Here is a 21,277-nt window from a genome sequence, read left to right on the forward strand (position 1 = left end):
ACTTTTGTTCTGCAGTAGCAAGTTTTGAAACAGCTTTATTAGTTATTGTTATCTTCAAACACTTCCTATATTGGTCATTTTTTTTAACAAACCACATTGCACATTCACGAAAGACAATATACTGAGCTCTAATAAAGAGATCAAGGTAGTAAAACCTGAAATTGTGAAATATGCTGTATCTGTCCACTGGATGGCAGTAGAGCAAATAAAAACACCTGAAGTAGATCATTAAGTCTCTAAGAAGATAACATTGTAACAATGAAGATGAGGAGGAGAATTCAGAAACTCACTTAATGAGTTAGGTTGAATTGTCCCTGCAAATGAATTGAACTGGGGGCTGCTCAGCTGGGCAGTGGGTTGCATTGCTGCCTTGCAGGAAGAAGGTTCCGGGTTTGATTCCAGGCCCAGGGTCTTTGTGCTTGGAGTTTGCATGTTCTGCCTGAGCATTTGTGGGTTATCTCAGGGTCCAAAAACATGACTGTTAGGTTAATTGGTTTCTCTAAATTCTCCTTAGGTGAGTGTGTGCATGAATGGTTGCTTGTCCTGTTTGTCTCTGTGCTGGCCTGTGATGGACTGGCGACCTGTCCAGGGTGGACCTCGCTTCTAAAGTGAGAAGAGTAGTAAGAACTGCAGAGAAGATCCTCTTTCCTCCATTAAAGACATTTCATCCCAGCGCTGCATGTCCGTAACATCATCAATGACCCCTCACACCCCCACCATGGACTGTTCTCCCTGCTGCCCTCTGGGAAAAGACTTCGAAGCATTGGATGCAGGTCCAGCAGATTCCCTGACAGTTTCTTCCCTACTGCCATTAGACAGCTGAATGTTGTGTAAATTTGGTTATTTTATTTTAAAAATAAAAAATACGTTAGAACTGTAAATATACAGTCATATGTTTATATTACTATACTGTTTTCAAGGCTGCACTTAAAAAAAAAGAAATTGTCTAGAGCTGTTTTAAACAAAATTTATTTTTGTTTACATTCGTGTATACAAAATGACAAAACAAAACATCTGTCTAAATTCTCGCCTGTAGACAGCTAGATAGGCACCAGCACCCCTCATGACCCCAGCAGGGATAAGCATGATGGAAAATGGATGGATGGATGAATTAAACTCAATTAATCAAGATTGTGGAAGAGTGAAAAGACACAAGCAACCTCAAAAAGACAAATGGGAAAAAAAAGCATCACGTAACAACAATGTAAGATGACTGGTAGATGGAAGAGACGACCATACAGTGAACATCATAGTACATAGTAGTTTGATTCTATTTATACAGGATAGATTTAAATTAGTAGAACAGGAAAAAATGGGTTTGAAAAATATAGGATTAAACTAAACTTAATAATGAGACCCTTTTTATATCTGATTATAAAAAGGATGATAGATTTGAACTCTTTAATGTTTTGATAGCAGATCCGCTGTATTGGTTAAAAAGCAAGCTTGAACCCCAAAACATATCAAAAGTTAAACAAATACTGGCAAAGTGACCTAAACTCTAACTGTACTTATTGTGCACAATAAGTGAATCCCTTAAAACAAAACAAAATACCATTTTTCATGGGGAAAGGTGTTTGAAATAGACAGATATCAATGAAAAAAAAGTATATATAGAATAACAATTGATCTAACGAGGATTATAAATAATGGCCTGAATTGAATGAACCTTATATTTAAAGTTAACTGTAAATCTTTAACTTTGCTGCTCTGTTAAACTTTGAGCTGAATTAATTATTGTCAGACCAACTCAGGACAGGTTGAACCTATGCATATAACATAGCATTAAAACTCAAACCTGTTCGAGGTCCAATTATAAAAAAAGGAGGAAAATCTGAACTCTTTAGGGTTTTGATAACAGACAGAAGTTACCCAAAAAATGTTAATAGTGATAGCCTATTAGTGATAGATAATGGAGTGATAGCCTTCCTTATTCAGAATCCCTTTTACCCTGTACAAATCTCCCACCTTACCAGCACCAAAGCAACCCCAGACCATCACATTACCTCCACCATGCTTAACAGATGGCATCAGGCATTCTACCAGCATCTTTTCATTTGTTCTGCGTCTCACAAACATTCTTCTTTGTGATCCAAACCCCTCAAACTTGGATTCATCCGACCACAACACTTCTTCCAGTATTCCTCTGTCCAATGTCTGTGTTCTTTTGGCCATCTTAATCTTTTCTTTTATTGGCCAGTCTCAGATATGGCTTTTTCTTTGCCACTCTGCCCTGAAGCCCAGAATCCCCTAGGCGCCTCTTCACTGTAGATGTTGACACTGGTGCTTTACGGGTACTATTTAATGAAGATGCCAGTTGGGGACCTGTGAGGCATCTGTTTTTCAAACTAGAGACTCTAATGTAGTTATCTTCTTGCTCAGTGTATTCTCATTATCAGTTCATATGAAATCGTACGAAAAGTTATGCACAGTATTTCGTGGGTTTTTGACGTTTTTTTCGTCGTATTTTTACGTCTTGCCTTGAGACAAGATATCAGTGCGCATGCGCATCTTACGCACCATTCAATAACATACAATTTAACATACAATTAACCCTAACATCCAAAACAGAAAGCAACTTAGTGAGAGACATTATGAAGTAATTATTGCACTGTCGAAAGGTCGTCCGTCCCAGTTTTACGTCCGTCCGCTGATCTGCTTTTTTCGTCTGGCTGGCTGCGCATGCGCACTGATATGTTTTTCGAGAGAAAAACTTCAAAAACCCACGAAATACTGTGCATAATTTTTCGTACGATTTCATACGAACTGATAATGAGAATATGTTGTCTTGCTCAGTTGTGCAACGCGGCCTCCCACTTCTTTTTCTACTCTGGTTAGAGCCTGTTAGTGCTGTCCTCTGAAGGGAGTCGTACACACCGTTGTAGGAAATCTGCAATTTAGCCTTCATTTCTAAGAACAAGAATAGACTGTCAAGTTTCAGATGAAAGTTCTCATTTTCTGGCCATTTTGAGTGTTTAATTGACCCCACAAATATGATGCTCCAGAAACTCAATCTGCTCAAAGGAAGGTCAGTTTTTAGCTTCTGTAACGAGCTAAACTGTTTTCAGATGTGTGAACATGATTGCACAAGCATTTTCTAATCATCAATTAGCCTTCTGAGCCAATGAGCAAACACATTGTACCATTAGAATACTGGAGTGATAGTTGCTGGAAATGGGCCTCTATACACCTATGTAGATATTGCACCAAAAACCAGACATTTGCAGCTAGAATAGTCATTTACCACATTAGCAATGTATAGAGTGTATTTCTTTAAAGTTAAGACTAGTTTAAAGTTATCTTCATTGAGAAGTACAGTGCTTTTCCTTAAAAAATAAGGACATTTCAATGTGACCCCAAACTTTTGAACGGTAGTGTATAAATATTCCACTTTCTCAACCTTTGTTCCTTGAATGTTAACCAGTGTCAGGTGATGGGAATGTGCCTGGAAATCTCTAATCTTTTGGTTCAGTTAAGTAAAATATCTGGCTCTTTTGGCTCCCAATTGATCTTAATATTAATTTATTTCCAAAGGTTGAATAATTCCCTGACACCTCTGCAGATTGTTAGCGGAACTAGCCTGAAGATTGTCTAACTTTTCTTGCAGACTCCACATTCCCGCCTTAGTATTGGCCAGAAAAATCTAATGGACACAGATTTTATTGTCACATAACCCTACGTTACCAGAGTGTGTTTTTTTTTTGTTTTTTTTTGGTCTGTCCTTACTCTCCTCTTGTCATCTCCACCTCCATTCTGCTCTCTTGTCAATATGCTGCCATAAATGTCTGCTTTCCCTCTACTTTTTGCAGAAACATGTAGTATGGAGGTATTAATCAGACTTAATAATGTTTTGTGGGATTATGTGGATTTCTGACCTTATTGGATACTTAAACATTCCTCTGGTTTTATTTACCCTGGAAGAACATGAGATTCTTTTTCTAAACTAACACAACAGAAGGGTTGATAAGTTAAACAGAGACTCTTGCACATTGTGAAATATTAAACTGGTTGAAATCATTAAACCACACCCCCACTAAAAAAGAAGGTATTTAATCCAACTGTGTGAGATATAAATCCTGAGAGGTTTTATGTTGTCTTTTGATGAGTATCATCCAAGGAAAAATCATTTTGCTGAAATACTGATGGAGATATAAAATCTTTGCTCCAGGCTCTAAATTCTGTTACCATGTTGGACCTTTTTGTAGTTCTGCTGGTCATGTATCTGATGTACTCATTGATTTTCTTTTCCAAAGGGAATAGAAAGCAGCCACCGGGTCCAACACCCCTTCCCTTGCTTGGAAACCTGAGGAACCTAAGGAAAAACTGAAGGTAAGGATTTCAATATTGTACTTAGGAGGCCTTAAGAGAGGTAAACCATTACTACATCTGGGTGTGTGAAATTGATGCCAGAAATTTGCATGAAGAATCACAGTTATTTATCTTATTCACAGGCATCTGGCATTAAAGACAGCCCATTCAACAATGAAAACCTCTTAATGATGACTACAAATTTGTTCAACGCCAGGACAGAAACGACAGCCACCACTCTAAGATGGGGCCTTGTTCTTATGGAAAAATATCCAAAGATACAAGGTAAAGACTTTACTACCACGAAGACAAGAAGGAACAAAGTGTTAATGGAAAAAATTAGAGGTTTATATTGTGAATAAATAAATGACCATTATCTTCATTCCATTCTATCTAAAAGAACAGGTCCATGAGGAGCTGAGGAAGGTGATAGGAGATCGTCAGGTCCAGGTAGCAGACAGAAGGAGTCTGCCCTTCACTGATGCTGTTATCCATGAGACTCAAAGATTGGTCAACATTGCTCCTGCTGCCCTTCCTCATAAAACCAGCAGAGACATCACATTTCAGGGTTACCTCATAAAGAAGGTCAGTTTGGAGAAAATGAATATACATTCATAGCAAGAAAGAAAGCCTGACATTCACAAAAATACCAAAATGCTGCCTTATTTCAAATAAGGTGGTGTGGTAGTTTTACATACAGCTTTTAGGCAAAGAAGAACTTTTGTTGCAGATTTGACTCTATTTGACAAAGAATATCTACCTATGTGCATAAGAACATGAGATAACTTAATAGCACAAGCAAAGCCATTTTACCAACAAGCTGCATCTTTACAATGGGCAAAAGAGCAGGTTCTGTCTGGTGTGTTTTCTTCTTGCAATGCTTCTATATCAGTAAAGGACATATAACTTCCATCACCAATATCTGTTTACATTTACCTCATAATAAGGTAATTACTTATAATAATTCAATTTTATTGTCATTACACTGTCACAAGTACAGTACAGAGCAACCAAATGAATTATCTGCATTTAACCGATCCCCTTGGGGAGCAGTGGGCTGCCATTGTGCAGCACCCGGGGAGCAGTGTGGGGTTAAGGCTCTTGCTCAGGGAGCCAGAGTGGCAGTCTATGGGATTGGGGGATCGAACTCACAACCTCAGATTCAAAGCCCTATGCCCTAACCACTAGGCCACCACTCCCCACTACACTACACTTTTGCTGTGTAGATCAAACACACATTTTACCAAAGTAAGAACAGCAATGTTATAAAAAGAATATTACTTAAAGGCACACAGCGAACTTTGCAACCTAAACAATTGTCACATTTGAGATATTTTAAACGATTCATTAGGCAAATTTACAGTGCTTGACACTATCAGTTCTATTAGTGGGGCTCCCCTGTCACAGGCTTAAACATGTACAGTACATAAAAGTACTCTTTATCAGACGATATTGTACCAAAAGTTAGAAAGTTTCTATAAAAAAAACAAAAAACCCTGTCTTAAAATCTGTGGGTTTTTTCCTGTTATCTGATGCAGGCCAGTTAGTTATACGTCAGCTTGTACACCTAAATTTGGCCAATCATACATCAACGGTCATCTGTCAATCCCTTTTTTTTGGTCATAGCATCTTGACTCATATGTCGCAGCTAATGCACGCAACGGTTGAAATAAGAAATCAGAATAATTTTCTTTTCCCATTGAGTCTGTGTCTTCAGCAGGCGTAGAGCTAACAGAACTGGAAGCGTTGCGAGGAAAGGGCTCAAACATGTACGGCTGGAAGCCTTCTACACCAAACCAAGCTTCTGCCGCCCTGACGTCCTCTTCCACAACATGTTTGTCCCAACTTTCCTCCTCTAAATAAAAAAATGGATGATGGATGAGACTCATCCACGACCTCCGACACTAAACTATCCTCCTCTTGCATGTTTTAAAAGCATAAAATGTTTTTGCATAGAACTAAAATCGGTTATTTTTATCCCAAACGCTCTCCAATAGGATAAACAACCCCTCTACCTTAGACCCCTTGTAACCTTGCTGTACTGAGGCCTGAATGAATGAAACTCAGCAATCATAAATAAATATATATATAAAAGGGAATTAATAGGAGATTGATGTTTTTCCACCACAGAAAACACAAACAATTATAAAGTCTAACAGCACTTTATAATTTTTGCATCTCGCATGCATAATTGAAAGAGCTTCATGCATGGGGTGGAAGATTGTCTGTCTTCCACCACCTGCTCTGTATCTATTGGGCATCCTGGGACCTGCTTAAACTCCAAGGAGCTTATCCAACTGGGTCAGGATATCAAAGTATAATCAATTTTTCTGACAAAACCAAAAAATGAAAGCAAAAAAAAAGCGCCCCCTTTTCATTTTTTCAATTTAAACTAGAAAACAGAAAAACATTTATTTTTCTGTCAATACACAAATTCTACATTCCCGCCTAAGTAACGGCAAAAAAAATCTAATGGACGCAGAGTTTTTTTTCCAGCTTCCACTAATTTTTTTAATCCTAACTTTCCATAGTGTTTGTTTTGGTCTCTTCCTTCTCTCCTCCTGTCCTCTTCCACTCCCCTCTGTTCTCCTGTCCATTTCTTGCCATATATGGGTCACTGTTGCCCTTCTGTTCTGGCAGAAATAAGTAGTATGGAGGTAATAATCAGATGCATTCATGGTTTGTGGGGATTTTGGGGGTTTCTGACGTCATTGGATGCTCTAACATTCCTCTGGTTAAATTTACCTTTGACATTAGATTTTTTTCTAACTCTTGCATAATGTTAAATATTAAACTAGTTCCAATTCAACGTTAAATATTAAACTAGTTCAACTCCACCTCCAAAAAAAAAAAAAAAAAGGTATTGATCCAGCTGTATGTCATGTATATCCTGAAAGGTTTTCTGTTGACTTTTGATAAGTGTGAGTTCTGTTACTATCTAAGGGATATTATAAAATGGATATTTTAAAAACTTTGCTCCAGGCTCCAAAATCCATAACCATGTTGGACCTTTTTTTAGTTCTGCTGGTCATGTACCTGATATCCTCATGGATTTTCTTTTCCAAAGGGAAAAGAAAGGAGCCACCGGGTCCAACACCCCTTCCCTTGCTTGGAAACCTGCTGCAGCTTGATTTAAACAGACCCTTCTGCACGTTATTGGAGGTAAGACATGGTCAGCAATAGTTATTATAGCATACTAATGTTGAGGAGCATATTAATAAATAAATGCTTTTCTACTTTAGTTCTCCAAGAAATATGGATCAGTCTTCACTGTGTATTTTGGTCCCAAAAAAGTGGTGGTCCTGGCAGGATACAGGACAGTGAAAGACGCCCTTGTTAACCATGATGAAGTCTTTGGAGAAAGAGATCCAATACAAATCATGCAAGAACTTAATAAAGGACATGGTAGGAAGAGAAAAAAAGACAAAGCACATATTATTACATCAAATGCCTCACTCTTTCTAGCTATTCTCTTATCTACATCTTAGGCGTGTTGTGGAGCAATGGTGACACATGGAGAGAAATGCGACGCTTCTCTTTGAGTAACCTCAGGGACTTTGGGATGGGTAAAAAGGTGTGTGAGGGAACAATCACTGAGGAATGTCAGCACCTGATTGAACTTTTGAAACATTATAAAGGTAAACTTGAATTAGTTTGAGTGTCCATTGGTTGGTGTCATTTCTAACCATGCCAAAATGTTTTTATTTTTTTCTGATCCAGGAAAGCCTTTTGATACAAGCCAACCAATAACCTTGGCAGTCTCTAACATAATCTGTTCAATGGTTTATGGGAGCAGATTTGAATATGATGATCCAGAATTTCAAAGTATGGTACATCGAATATCCAAAATTAACACCCTTTTTGGCTCCCTTTCAATTCAGGTAAGTGTAGATTGCTTCTTTTTTAGGGGTTAGTATTGTTTGGCTATTTATGGTATGGTTGTCAATTATTCATTGGCCTAGGGACAGAGGTCAACCTAAATAACAATCTACGTAATCTACATAATATGATAAAGCTAGCCTGAAACAGGGAGACCTTTGTATCCATTCTGGATAAAGCCAGATCCAGCAAAGTGTCTGGTGTGGGGCCAGGGGATTTTGTGCTTGGCTGTGCTAAAATGGATGAGGCTACTTAAAGGTCCTTTTATATTGGCTCACCAACTACAGAGAATAATGTTGGGATTAAGTGAGAGCAGTAGCAGATTTAGGAAATTTGGGGCCCTAGGCAAAGACAGGCAGGGTGCCTCTGAATTGAGAAAACAACACATAAAACAGACCCATTATACAGATACAGAATTTTTTAATAGAATAGACATACATTATTTCTGCTACATTTTGTCCCTCTCTTCTTGTCCCTTTTCTTGTTGTTTTCCACTCTATGTTTTGTACTCAGCTGACTTTTCATGCTGCATGTGGTCCCCATTTTTTAATTTGAATAAAAATATTGCTGCATGAATCATGACAGCAGACAGAAGAGAGGAGAGCAGGAGGCGGGGTTACCAATCTACTTGCTCTGGAGAGCAGAGTTCGCTGCTTTTATATGTTGTTGCCAAAGTCTCCAGTAGCAGTAAAAAGTCGCTATTTTTTTTAAATAAAAGTGCGAGAGGGGTCTGAAAAGTCCGTAAATATAGCAACAAAGGCACCGTTTGTTTTCAAATGGTTTGCTGCTGTCTGTTTTAGACCTTTCTGAATATGTGCAGCAAATGGACTGATCCAATATGGTGGACACTGAAGGGGGGGGGGGGGGCGGGCTGAGACCACTTAATATTATAAGCATTCTGATGGCATTTTAGCAAAAGTATTTTTATCAAATAAACATGATCTGTGTGCAAAAATAAGGAATAGTTGTATTAACCATACATGTAAACAGAGTTTTATGGGGCCCCCAGGAACTTGGGGCCCTAGGCAACGGCCTAGTATTGCCTAATGGTAAATCTGCCCCTGGGTGAGAGACACCGCTAATACCCGTAGGTAGAGCCTGGCTTTAGGGAATTGTATGGTCACCTCCTGGGTTGGTTTTTTGTGTGCATTTTTGCTAACATCACAGTGTTAATCGACGTCCAAGAGCCAGATGCTAGATGACAGCGCAACAGATTTGCTTTCATAAGCAGACCATTATGGTCATTGCCATAAGATTCTGCTTAGTACTTATGTATGATACTATATCGAAATGGATTTATGGAATAAAATCATATACAACTGACACAGAGGCAGGTGAGAAAGGAAGAGGGGATAACAACTAAGGATAACGACTAATAGATATATAAGAGGGACAAGCACATTAAAAGAGACAAAATAAAGCAGGATAAAGCTCACTAGCAGCTGCTGGTGGCCCCAGTCTCACCCTACAGGGTCCCGGATGGACAAAGAGACAACCCAAGCCGGGCAGACATTGGGATGACCTGGGGCCCCACACCAGAGGGGCCAGAATCCAAAGGGGCCCAGTCCCTGAGGGGCCTGACCCCACAAGCCATAGTGCTAAGGTCCAATTGGGCTGCGACAGCGAGCTCATGGGCTCCGCTAACAGCTAAGTACGCCCAAGAAGGACTCAGATGGAAGGCCAGGGGTTTAAGGCCCGGGGGCTCACCACCTCTTAGCAGGGACCCCACAGGGCCAGGAGGCTCATTTTTGGCCAGGCAACCACCAGGAATGAGACAGCGCACACCACAGTACCCAAACCTGCAACTATAGAACCATCAATATGCCAGCAGACACATGCACCCATTTCAGCAGGGAGCATACCAAGGGGGAGGATAGTAGCTCTGCTCTTACTTGGGGCCAAAGATGTTGTAGCAGGTGGGAGGGGAGGCAAACACTTAACTTGAGAAGTAGACAAAGTCAAAATCACATTCATTCAGTCACATTCACGCAATTCCATTCTTACACCCATACAGACATAACCAAGCACTGAGAGATGCACACGAAGGCAGACACTAAACATATTCTTACACTTGTCATACACCCCACTGGTATTTGAGAAGCAAAAAGTGGCATGTGAGGTTGAGTAATAGAAGTTATTGTGGACTCATCTCTATACACAGTGTAGACTGAGGAAACCAACTCATGGAGAATAACTGGATTTTTGCCTTAACTGGCCTTGCCAAGGAGTAGGCTTGGGTAGGTGTGGGTATACTTATAAGCCTCAGCTGAGTGTTTTTTTGTGTGTGTGAATTGAGCAAAAAAGGATTGTCTGGAGAAAAAAAAGAGTAAAGGTTTTGACAGCTGCTGTGCTTATATAGAAAACAGCAGTTCAGATAAGCCCACCTTCTAGGATTATCTGGAAATTTCCCTGTCCAGATAATCCATCAAATGTCGCCACACAGAGATTCTGTGAAGATCCTATGGGATGTCAATATCACTGAGGGCAATGATGGTTTCTCAATTCAATTCAGTTTATTTTTATAGCGCCAATTCACAACACATATCATCTCAAGGCACTTTACAGTTCACCAGATCATCCAGTCAGACTGATTCAAAGTTTTCCATCGAAGGAAAACCAGTTGATTGCATCGACTCATTGACTCAAAGGCAATCCCTCACACTAAGTATGCTTGTAGCGACAGTGGAGAGGAAAAACTCCCTTTTAACAAGAAACCTCCAGCAGAACCAGGCTCAGTGTGAACCTCCTGGGCAATTTAAAAGAAGGACCTCTCCAAGCTTTGCTTCCTTATTGGACGTCTGTGCTAATAAAATGTGGCTCATCAGAGTACCAATGTTACTCTAGGTAAATGTAAATTTTTTGTCTTGTAAAAAAAAGGAAAACTTTTCAACTGATAATATTAGGAATGAATATTATAATTGATGGATTAAACCTGTTTGAAATCATCTCAGAAAGTGTGGGGGAACCTGTTCTGTGGATCTTCAACTTATACCTGTTGAATAATTTCTCTAATGTCTCAAGGGAGGTTGGGGACCTGAAATCACAACCTGCAATGTTCATTAACCCCTGGTAAAAATTCAGTTTTCACTAATTGCATTTAGTTCTTATGCCTGACGGATTTGGAGCAAACTCCCAGGAGACTATGTGCCCTAAGTTGGTTTAAACAAAGTTAAAAACTTGTTTGTTTAGATCAACCTTTGAGTGTGCAATTAAAAACATGATTTGTTTAAGTTTGAAGTCCAACTCTTTTGTTTTTTTAACCTGCCTCTGTTATATCAGAGCAATGTTCTTTCCATGGGCGTAGGTTTGCATAGGGATCATAGGGACATGTCCCTACCAAAATTTTGAACCGACCTAATTGTCCCTACCAATAATTGGATTTGAGCAACATGTTTATAATTTACAGCAGTAGTTGTTGCAGCAGTGGCTTCTTTTCCTCTCGCTGCTCCTCTGCCTGGTCTCTCCTGTCCCTTTCATGTAGCAGCGCATGGAACTGTGCTGCGCTGTTTAACTCCACTCTGATTGGTTGTTCTACCTTAGGTCCCGCCTTCTCTCTCCTTGATAGGCTGTTTTCTAGTCTGCGTGTGCTTGGAGCACAAAGTTGAAAATTTATTCACACTAGAATGCCGCGGTTACTACAATTAATAATTGGCTGCAAAACTAGTCCAATAAAAAAAAAAAAAAAAAAAGGAATATCATGTGCACTAAAAAACAAAAACCTTTTTTTTTTTTCTTTTTTAAAACGAAATATTCTGAGTCAGCCAGGAGTTCTGAAGACTGCTGGAAAAATGGGCAAATAAAGGCTGTAAGCCATCAACATTTCTGATTCTTAGCCACAGCCAATTAAGAAAGAAAATGTGAGGGTTTCCTTTTTACCGATATTTAGTTGCTATTACTGTTTTCATTTTTTGATGACTTTTTCAGGTATAATTATTAGCAGGTGTTATTTCTTTTATAGAGTAGCCTATAACAACAAGAAATGGTGCCTAAACATCTGCTATTTTTTGTTTAAAAAAGCATAATTAGGGTTCCACATAATAATAATAATTTAATTGACTATTTATACTTCTAGAAATAGGATAAAGACAAGAACAAACAGAGGAAGAATATTAACATTGATTTTATCTTAGATAGATTTCCACACAGTCTATAAGTAAATTAGTACAAACATTAATGTCTGGTAAAAATGCTTGAATCTGACTGTTTATCTTGGATATTATTAAATTACAGATAAGATAGTGTTATATTGTCTTCTATAATTGTTAAAAGTGATTTTATATTTTAATAAACTTAGGCTCATTCTCAGTATTGTGTTTGTAGATGATGCCACTAAAAAAGAAAATAGACATAACGAGCTATTTAAACAGTCAGACAGTAAGCAATATAGGACAATGATAAAAGGTTGTGTTACATTTAATCCTTTACTATTAAAAATGCAATTATACATTATATGATTTTAGGAAACATAGATATCCAGTAATAATGATGCAGGGCAGCTTGTATGTGAAGCAGCTGGCCCTTCAGTGCTTCAGGTGATGTCTAAATAAACCAGGTGATACTAAAATATTTCCTCTTGATGAGTTCTGGATGAAGAATATTGACAGACAAAAACATTTCTTTTATCTTATATATATATATATGTTTATATATATATATATATATATATATATATATATATATATATATATATATATATATATATATATATATATATATATATATATATATATATATATATATATGTTGTATTTTTAAAAATTTAGGTATAATTACTGATCTAAGTGGGTTGCTCTGTCGGAGAAAGGCATATTTTAAATTTTTATTATGTTTTAGAGTCTGTATTTTCCAGTTAATGATGAATCACTCACTAAATTAGTTGACGATTATTGAAATAATCAATTAATACGATTCATTTTTTCAGTCCCTGATAAAAATACATGAAATGGGCTACACAGAGTAACTACAGCCCAGATGTTCCACTTTTATAGTGAAGTTAATATTTTAATGAATGTATTATTTTGCTTGATACAGACAGAGCATAGTAGGTACAAATATTAGAGTGGGGTTTAACTCTGCACAATTCTATATCTTCAGAAGAAAATACTGTATTTACCTTCTCTCTTAGTCATTCAAATGAAACCATTTTCAAAGTGGAAAACAGTCCTAATTCCACATTGATCAGAGTCGGTGATACTTCAAACATTAATAAACAGCATCTAATGAGTGTAGTGCTTATACAATTAGTAGCAAAATGATGCTTTTCTCTTTTAACAATGAATTCCTCTTATCAGTACGGATCCTCACACTGTGCATAAAAAAGGACATGCATATTGCATAGCACCAATGACAACCGACTGATAGTGTCCCTACCAAAGTTCAAATCAAACCTACGCCCTTGGTTCTTTCTTTCTTTTGTTTGATTTCTGTACTGTACTCGGAAGTTTTTCGTTAATTGAATGTGTTTCTCAAATAAACTCTCCTTGCCAGTGGTAGACATTGGTTATAATAGGAATTTTCTGTTAGGGCACTCTGGTAGCAGCTCATACGCACTAGTTAGCCTGAAGATTGTGACATCTATATTTCCAGACAAAACATTTGAAGCGTGGTAGAAATTGGGAGAGGCAAGAGGCTTTTTTATTTAATGCTACAACAACAATTTTTATTACTTTTGTGACATGTGCATTTCCTTGTACACAGGCCTACAATCTGTATCCATCACTTTTTAAGTGGGTTGCAAACAGAAAGGAGTCTTACAACGTGGCAGCTGCTAACAGGAAACTCAATTTTGCCTTATTCAGTCGTTTGAAAGAGACCCTTAATCCACAGATGTGCAGAGGATTAGTTGATGCTTTTCTTGTCCATAAGCAAAAACTGAAGGTAAAGATTTCCATATTTCTACAAAAAGTAAAATAACTTTCTCATTAAATGAATTCAGCATGCCCTGCATTTTATTTTGGTGATATTTTTACCTACTTAAAAAAATCAACTAAGAAATTAATTAAAAAACAGAAGAGACAAATGTCTCTTTTACAAATTATTTGTTTACAAATCTTTCAAACCTTTTTGTTGTGCAGCAAAATATATAATCTAAGGTTTTATATTATTGCTATGGGGCGCCGTTTGTAAAGTTAAGCAGTCAAAAAAATTGAAGAAATATTGACTAAATATTTGTTTAACAAACTAAATATTAAATTTGCAAATTGATTATTTAGTTTGAAGCTAAATATTTATTTAAAAAAATAAATATTTAATTTGCAAATTAAATATTTAGTTTGGAGCAAAAAAAAAGTTTAAAAACTAAATATAAATTTTGGAGCTAAATATTTAACAATCAAAATATTTAATTTGCAAACTAAATATTTAGCTCCAAACAAAATATTTCTTTAATAAAGTAAGATTTTTATAAATGAATGATTGATATAGCAAAAAAAAAAAGACTTGGAAAAAAATAAAGCCCTTATTTTCTTCTTAAGACACGCTAAATAACCATAATTATTGCTCCTGATGTTTGACTGCTTGACTTTACAAAGCGCCCCATATATATTTCAGTGAATCATCAAAATGTTTGGAATCAATGTTTAAACTGCCTAAAAAAAATTAAAGATAAGGTTTGTTTGAATGACGGTTGTGCTACTGGTCTATGCTCAGGAGGCTGGGATTACCGAAACTCATTTTCATGATGACAACCTTTCAATGACAGTCATAAATCTCATTGTCGCCGGTTCTGAAACTACATCAACTACCCTGAGGTAGGGACTCTTGTTCATGGCAAAGTATCCAGAGATACAAGGTAAAGTCTTTTTAACTTAAGTTTCCCAGACTGCTTTATTAGCAATTTGCAACTAAAACTTTAACCAACTTACCTAGGAATGTTATCCTCAAGTGAAAACAATAATTATAACTTTTTTTATTTATTTTTTTATATCCAAGACAAGGTTCAAGAGGAGCTGAGAGAAGTTATAGGAGAACGGCAGGTTCAGGTTGCAGACAGAATAAATCTGCCATACACCAATGCTGTGATCCATGAAACACAAAGGATGGCAAATATTTTACCCATGTCGCTTCCTCACAGAACTACTCGGGACATCACATTTGAAGGACATTTCATTAAAAAGGTCAGAGCAAATATTTTGTTTCAAAATAGAAAAGTTTTTGTACAAATAGTATAAAAAAAACTACATTTGGGCAAAAAACATACAAACCTCTGCTGTTTGAAGAGCCAACTTTTCTTGTAAAAAAGTTGATTTATAGAATGAAGGATGTCCCAAACAGCTTATCTAAAATCAGAATGTATTTATCAGCGGGGTCTGTGTCCTGCTAACTTTGTGCATATTTGCAGTTGTTCGTTCATTATTTGATCACCCTGATTCAATTACAGAAGGAACGTTTCTCTGAAAGTGTACACAAAGAAGGAAACATGTTTAAACAATAACAGATTTAATTTCAGTCATGTTTTAACAAAATCATTGATATAAGCACAAGTTACAAAGGGACATTTCTCACCTTCTATCTTAGGGCTGTTTTCATTTTGACCATTAGCTGAGGAATTAGCAAAATGGCAGAGAGCTTCTGCATGCTTTTCAGTTTACCAACAAAGTCAGCCAGCCCTTACAGCACCACAGCATTACCGTATACTGTAAGGTGATGCTAGACCCTATCTGGTCATCATATGTCAACATAAGAACGTCCATTTGGCTGACTTACACAGAAAGTTTACCGACACCTAAGATGAGTAGTTATTCAAAACCGAAAATTAAATAAAAAGATATCTTCAACACAGTGTTGGACAAAAAATAAAAAATATTCCGTGTACCAGCTTCAAGATGTCAACCCAGAATTGCAATATATGGCAATCAGTATTTTACCAAAAAAGCTTTTTTGTTTTGCCAAATACAATCCTCCCTACAGTATCATATTGCAAACCACCACTAGTGTTAATTTTAGCAGCCATTTTTAAATTTAGTTTTAGTCTTAGTCCAGTTTCAGCATCGTTTGTTAGTTTTTATCACGTTTAGTCGACATAATCGCATTTTTATTTATTCTAGTTTTAGTCGACTATAAGTCAAGCATTTTAGTCTTTATTTTAGTCCAAGAAAACATAATTTTATTAGTTTAGTTTTAGTCAACAAAAACTGTCAACATTTTAGTCTAGTTTTAGTCAGGACATAATTTTAACCTTTTACTTTTTTGTCAGCAGATAACGTTTAAGAGTTTCTAAAATTATTTCAACATTTTCTCTCATCTTTTTGATAAAACACACAATTTTAAGGAACACATGCAGACATGGAAGATGTTCTGACAATATTTGCATATTTATTTTGAACATTGTTAAGGTTCAAAGACACAAACACAAATGCTTGCATTAAAACAAATAAAATACACCTGGCAAAGAAAACAAATAAATAAAATACAGTACTTTACACAAGTGCTGGCTGTTTAAAGCTAGTTCACATAGAATAATAAAATAAATAGATTTGAGGTCAATGTTGTTAAAAAAAAAAAAAAAACTCCAACTGATACAACAAAAGTGCTTTCCTTCCAGCTTTAGCTGGCCTGTCATTGTTTCTGGGTGGCTGGTAGGTTGTTGGTGGTGTTGTATCTTTAATCTGGAACAGAAATTAATACAATGTCAGGATAGATGCACAGCATAACAGGAATTCCAAGTGTATAAGTAGCATATAGGTCTGTTTTTTCCTTGACAAAAACTAAGTCTCTGTAAAAACTACATTTGACCATCCATTTCAAACTCATACAAACAACCCAACTATCATTTTATGCAGGAATAAATTGCAGACATTTTTATGTGTGCAAGCATTTTGGTTGTATTAATATTGATGCCAATTCAAATCAAATGTCCTTGTAATAGTAATATGCAGATAAACAGAGCAGCATAAAGACATCCCTGCAGAGGTTCCCCTAGCAATGGGTATTTTGTGTATGAAAATCTAGGTTAAAGTTGTTCTGAATTATGTGTGGCATATTATTTTTATTTTGTCTTATCCTGATAAATAGTTTCAGTTCTTTTTAGCATTTAGCATACATGTGTAGCTGCCGAGTTGTTCTGTGTTAACTATAGTTCACTTGCAGCTCCTAGATTACCTAAAACGTCTGTCTGCTTTAATCAAACTTGCAATTTAACTGAAACTATAGTTGCCCGCCCAGTATAACATATCTAAGTTAGCATAAATTTAACTTCACATACAATTCTATCAACAAGTGGCTACAGTCGCTACGTGCTAACAAGCTAACGTAACGTAGCCAGCCTGGATACTAAATGCTATGAAAGTTAGCCAACATTAGTTAGTTTATCATTGGGACATTATAGCCGTTGATTTAATGTTACATTATAAACAACCACCACCAATCTTTCTGTTAACTTACCGTAATGTCTTTGTGTTGAACTGCGACGTGTCTCTTCAGGTTTGTTGTGTTTTTTCCAGCTATCATGTGGCCACATTCCTTCCCTTCCACTAAAATCAAGCATTTGGTTTTGTTCTCCACTTAAATGAAGCGAAAATGTGTCCATATATCACGTCTCCTCTTTCTCCCGAGCCCCAGAGTAGGCTACTCTGTGCCGCCCGCTCCAGGTTTGAAAGTGGGTGTGTGGGAGCTGACGAGGAGGAGGCGGAGGAGGAGACGAGACAGAATTTGAAAAAAACATAAAATAATAATATATATTTTTCGTCTCGTCTTTGTTCGTGAGCTAAAATGTCCATAGATTTTAGTCCAGTCTTTATTTACCGAACTGCATTTTCGTCTCGTCTTTATTAGTCCACGAAAATTATTTCTGATTTAGTCCCAGTTATTGTTTATTAGTGGGGATTTTCGTCTCGTCTCGTCTAGTTTTCGTTAGGTGAAAAATGTGCGTTGACGAAAATATTTTCGTTTAGTTTTCGTTAACGAAATTAACACTAACCACCACCTTTCTAGGAGAGGAAGAGGAGTTTATGGGGATTTTCTTTGTATGTTTTCTTACATGAATAGCTTTTTGCACGTAAGCCAGACAAAACAGTTTTGGCCTCCCCACATTTTTCCATGAATGCCCTTCATCTATTATGACAAACTGGTGGTAAGGCTTTACTCAAACTATGGTTTTACTATGAGCACTCTTTCATGAGACCAGATTTGTGCAGTGAATGACTCATTTTTTTCCCCTCTCAATAGTTGTTAGGAGGATTAGGGACCCCTTTTCTGTCTACTTTCTATTATTCAGGTGCAATGCATAAATAATTGCGAACAGGCTCAGACTGGGGAACATTTTCGGCCCAGGCATTTTTCCATCTACACCCCCCATAAACAAAAAAATATATACAAAAATAGAAGCACAGTCAAACACGTGTGTCTCAAATGGGAAACACAATACGAATACACACTGTGGATTAACCAATCTATCTTCAAGCATCACACGACAACCATCACCAAGACATTGATAATGCGGTTTTAGTGGCTTTGGTTATTAACACGGACGTGTCAGTGACTGCTGCTGCATAACGTCCACACTTGCACGAAGCCAGCCAGCCAGACACCCACTCAAACATACTAGGTCTACAACGTAGGCCCGAGCGTTGTAAAAACACCAACATAAAACAATACAATATAGAGACAGACAGGCAGTTCTTAAAGAATGAATCCATGAAAGCTCAGCAGTGTGTCAGCAAAAGCATATAAATCTTTTTTGATAGATAAATCTTTTCCCAATGCTACTCTTCCTAAACCCAGACATACTCAATATTAGCTTTCTTGATCTCCCACTGAAACTGCTTTTAGGCTCTCTTTTGATCCTCTATGTCAGTGATTCCCAACTAGGGTTACTGGTACCCCTTGTGGTCTGCCAATGCATTAAAGAGGGTATGTGAAAACATTGTATATTTTACCTCCCAGATTAATTAATACAGTAAAATCGGGCAAGGATAGGTTTTGCTCTGTGAAGACCCAAATAAAAAATAAAAGAAGATTTTATCAACCGAAAAGAAAAAAAAAAAAAGTCCTAATCAACATTTAAATGAAAGACGGCACAACACTCTCTGCGAGTGAGAGTAGGAAGAGAGGGGCCAAAGGTCACAAGAGAAGAACGCACCAAAGCAGCTGCAGTCAGGGATAAATAGCTAAAACATCAAATTGCTGGGGATTTAGGAGAAGGTCAGGTGTTTCATTAACACTGAGTGAATGTTGAAAACAAAGTAATAATAACATACTGAATGTTAATATTATTTTGTTTATTTTTTTCCCTGATTTGTCAATTTTAGATGTTTCTATATATTGCAACCATTTTTGGCATTTACTTAATCAAATTTAGTTATTTTAACACAACTATTTAATTTTAGCAGGGTAGTAAGTAAATGGCAAAAGCAGTTGCATTTTTTTTTTTCAGGGGACTTATTCAGAAGAGCTCAGTTTTTTGCTAAAAAACAAAGATATGCAACGTAATTAGATTTCTTTTTTTTTTACATTTATTTCAGTACTTAACTTTCAAGACAACATAGTTATGTTATTTTTTATTCTAATTGAAAAGAATGAGATGTCTGTTCATTAAATGTTCAAGTTAAGGAAATAAATGATAGCTTTCATTTTATAATCAATTTTACATTCTATCTTTGGAAAATAATAAACAGACTAGACCAGGGGTTGGGAACAACTGCTTTATGTCTCCAAAGCTGTAGATCTTCTTCTCGTTTGGATCTTTAACTCAGGGATCACCAACGGGCAATTGAAAATAATCATGGTAAAGTCCAAGCAGACGTTTCTGTAGACCAAGACACACTGGGTGAGTTCCTGGATCTCTTGAGAGCTGTAAAAACTGTTCCAGAGTGTAAACAGTCCCTCAGTCGACCAGTGGCTCCTCAGTCCACACTTTCACTAACATGTTCTGCACCGGCTCCTTGTCTTTTGATGTTGTATTAAATACATTTCTTTTCAGGACCAAACATTTATTTGGCTATTTCATCCCTCTGGAACTACAACTTTGTCATACAATTAGGGTTTCGTACACTCACCTTTACAGAACTCTCTTGACTGTTTTCACCTAAATGATAAACTACATAAGGTCTGAGATTTTCCAGTTTGTTGTTTAAATGGGAACGACTGTTTATCCTCTTCTGATGTCCGTTCTTCACGATGAAAATGAGTGGCAGAAACCATACACCTTTTTTCCTACCCACTTTCTTGACAATGATGGGAAGTTTGTCATGCGAGAGGCCTTCATGCCATTTTCTGCAGGTTTGTTCATAAAGCCTTGCCAGATTTAAGCCAAAGGTTTCTTATAACCACTAGTGAAAAAGGCAATTGTCTTTCATTGTTCTGTTTCAGGTCGCAGGATTTGTCTTGGAGAAAGTCTGGCGCGGATGGAGCTCTTCCTCTTTTTCAGCACTCTCTTGAAGCACTTTCGTTTTACTACTTCTCCTGGAGTTTCAGAAGCTGAATTGGACCTGAGTCTGCATGCAAGCTTCTCTTTTGGCCCTGTGCCTCATCAGCTGTGTGCCGTGCCTTGTATGTAAAGAGTGGCCCTTCTTATAACAGAAAATTGCTCTGAACATTATACCATAGTTGAACAAACATAAAAGCATTTATAAAAATTACTCGGAGAATATAACAAAAAGGGTTGAATTACCCACTTATGTTAGTTGAAAATACTTGTGAGCAGGATTATCCATGAGGCTGAAGAAGTCCTGAAAGCTGTCTATTGGCTTGCTCTGGTGGTGAAACAGGGCCCCCAGAGGTTTTTGACAATGTTTAATGTAAGGGCAGCAGGATGTAGCCTGTAAAGACAGATGGATGAGATTTCTAAGGTACTGCACTCTTCATCATGATCAATAGGCTTGTGTTTAAGCCTTTCAAAAGCCCTTGGATCATCTTGACCTGCATCCTATTGTCAGAAAAAAAAAGGTCAGTCACATTTAAAGGACAAGTCTGGTCGGTAAGGAATAATCAATGGATCATTATCTTTAACTAAAACTAATACGTTTGCGGTGATTTAATGAATTTAGCGTTAATCAGTAAAAAAAAAAAAAATTCATTCATTCATTAATTTTGCTCCGATCACTGAGTCCAGGTAGCCTGACGTAGTCCGACTCAATTCTAGTCAGAATATGAG

General features: G+C 37.0%; 1 pseudogene; it reads left to right on the forward strand.

Annotated features, from left to right (window-relative positions):
* Positions 1 to 7,211: 7,211 nt before the first annotated feature.
* LOC119789407 lies at positions 7,212 to 20,759 on the forward strand (annotated as a pseudogene).
* Positions 20,760 to 21,277: the final 518 nt, after the last annotated feature.

This window comes from Cyprinodon tularosa, unplaced genomic scaffold (genome assembly GCF_016077235.1).
Source record: "Cyprinodon tularosa strain WSP-4 unplaced genomic scaffold, ASM1607723v1 ctg338, whole genome shotgun sequence".
NCBI classification, from domain to species: domain Eukaryota; kingdom Metazoa; phylum Chordata; class Actinopteri; order Cyprinodontiformes; family Cyprinodontidae; genus Cyprinodon; species Cyprinodon tularosa.